This window comes from Nycticebus coucang, chromosome 6 (genome assembly GCF_027406575.1).
Source record: "Nycticebus coucang isolate mNycCou1 chromosome 6, mNycCou1.pri, whole genome shotgun sequence".
Lineage (NCBI taxonomy): Eukaryota > Metazoa > Chordata > Mammalia > Primates > Lorisidae > Nycticebus > Nycticebus coucang.
The window spans coordinates 85,511,183-85,513,831 of record NC_069785.1 but is presented as its reverse complement, the minus strand read 5'-3'; the positions used below and the strand labels follow the sequence as shown (position 1 = coordinate 85,513,831).

Below are 2,649 nucleotides of genomic sequence, written 5' to 3'. Positions count from 1 at the left end.
GCCCCAAGTGCTTAAGGAGTCAGGTGTTTAGGGCTTGGTCTGCATCTTGGTTGGGGATGCAGCCAGTAAGCATTGTACAGAAGCAGAATTTTGCAGTTAGCCAGCCATACATCACACATCTTTGTTTTATTATTTTCCCATACATCTTAGTTCCAGTGCTTTTCCTCCATACATCTTTGTCCCAGCATTCTCTCCATCTGGTATTGTCTAAAGGTTAGTTGGTTTGTTTCCCAGGCCCAGGAGTTAGTCAAGCAAGAAGTTAGTGAGTACTTTCCCATCTGTCTTGGGAGTGAACCAGACTTACTCCATTTTCTTGAGGGCTTCTGGCCCAGGAATTTAACTGGTATTTTTCTACTTTAGCCTAGACCTAACAACTCCCCCCTTTTTTCTCTCTTGGGGGTCAAATCATTGACCCAGTGGTGGGTACAAGGTTGGGTACAGGGTTATATTGATTGTTAATTACCATAAGTTTGACAACGCTCATTCACTTTTTAACATTCAAAATGCAAGGGCCTACTGCCAGGAGGAGGAGAAGGAGTGGTGTGGGTACATAGATTATGTTTTTTCCTCTTTTCCTAAAGTAGATAATTCTCATGAGGAGTTTCCTCAGGCTTCAGCCATGTATGGACCAGTCAGCTTCCAGTATGTGGCTGGAGCAGAGCATGTTGATCGTTTTAAGAGTATGAAACTATTTAGTGGGCGGTGCCTGTGGCTCAGAGAGTAGGGCGACGGCCCCATATACCGAGGGTGGAGGGGTCAAACCCAGCCCTGGCCAAATTGCAACAAAAAAAAAGCTGGGCGTTGTGGCTGGTGCCTGTAGTCCCAGCTGTTTGGGAGGCTGAGGCAAGAGAATCACGTAAGCCCAAGAGCTGGAGGTTGCTGTGAGCCGTGTGACGCCACGGCACTCTACTGAGGGTGGTACAATGAGACTCTGTCTCTACAAAAAAACAAACAAACAAAAAAAAAAAAACATGTTAAAGAGTATGAAACTATTTAACAGTTATTTACAAACATTTATAAGTTCTGGATTTTGAGGCTAAGGTTTATATAATGAGAACATAAGTATTTTTATTTATAAATTTAGCATAATTTTTTTTTTTTTTTGGTTTTTGGCCAAGGCTGGGTTTGAACCCACCACCTCCGGCATATGGGACCCCAATTTAGCATAATTTTTAAGATAATACATAGTTTAAGAGTTTTTATAGAATTGTTAACATTTAATGCTGTAGAAATTTTCTAGTGTGGCCAGTAGGCGACCTTTGTTGACTCTTAAGGCTTCAGAGTAAATATAATTACTGTATACAATTCTATACTTCTTGGCTAGTTTCTTAATTTCATTTAACAGAGTAGTTTAGTAAAATAGTTATGTTTTATTTTGTGAATTGACATTACAACTCATAAAGATAAGGCTGGGATTTAATACAGGTGGGCCACAGCCTTTTTTGAATCATTTCTCTCTACAATGTTTCTCTTTACTAAAGACAAATTATACCAGGACTAACTTGGTTACCAAAATAAACTGTACTGTCAGTGTACTGGGCCTAATTATTTGCATAAAGTGAAGTAAGAATGATTAATTATTAGCTATTTAGCTCTTTTTTAAAATTGGCTTTACTGGAACCTTCTATAAGGAATTTTCAGGTTAGACTGAAGCCTTTCATCAACCCAGGTTTCATCTGTGCCATTAGATACCTGTATGCATGGGGTAAATTTCTCTCTTCCTGAGGTCCCGAAGTACATGTCAATTCCTAGACCTGTTAAAAAGTGACCTTTGTTAATTACCACAGATCAGGAAATGTTATTGATGAGTATTTGGCCAGTTTTTCAAAGGGCTTTTTTTTTTTTTATTGGCCTTATAAAGTCAACCTGAATTCCTTAACGCAGTCTGGACACCTCTGGAAATGCTATTCCAGCCAAAGCCTTGGTAAAATAATCAGTGTCTTCATCATGTCCTAGAGAACAAAACAGATTCTTATCGAACTTATGCAAATAACTGTATTGTCAGAAACTAAGAATACTTACAAATGGCTTTCAAATTCTGGAGAAATCAAGGAGAGAGAGAAAATACATGTTTCAAATTCTGCTCATAAGCACATAAATAGCTTGAAAAGCTACAAATAGCTTTTGTAGCTTTTCAAAAAGCTACAAATAGATTTTCTTAACTTCTAGAAAACAGAACACAAAAAGAATCAGCAATATTTCAAACAAAAAGCCATAACAAATTAACTCAGTTTCATGTAATTTATTTCTGTTTTGTTTGAAATTAGGTTAGCAACACTCATAACTATGTTAATTTTTCAATCAAATTCTAGGTACTTAATTTTCAAAGACATCAGGATTTTGAATTTGAGAGCATTTGTCAGATAATATTATATTTCTTATAATATTAATATTTCTTTCTTTTTTTTTTTTTGTAGAGACAGAGTCTCACTTTATGGCCCTCGGTAGAGTGCCATGGCCTCACACAGCTCACAGCAACCTCCAACTCCTGGGCTTAAGCGATTCTCTTGCCTCAGCCTCCCGAGCAGCTGGGACCACAGGTGCCCGCCACAACACCCGGCTATTTTTTGGCTGCAGTTTGGCCAGGGCTAGGTTTGAACCCGCCGCCCTCAGTATATGGGACCGGCGCCCCACCGACTGAGCCACAGG

General features: G+C 38.9%; 1 long non-coding RNA gene across 1 annotated transcript; it reads right to left on the bottom strand.

Annotated features, from left to right (window-relative positions):
* Positions 1-817: 817 nt before the first annotated feature.
* Positions 818-2,111, bottom strand: LOC128587362 (uncharacterized). Its single transcript, XR_008380578.1, has 3 exons — positions 1,867-2,111; positions 1,693-1,754; positions 818-937 (listed from the first exon to the last, which is right to left on the bottom strand). It is a non-coding gene; the product is annotated as an uncharacterized LOC128587362 (long non-coding RNA).
* Between the last annotated feature and the right edge of the window lie 538 nt (positions 2,112-2,649).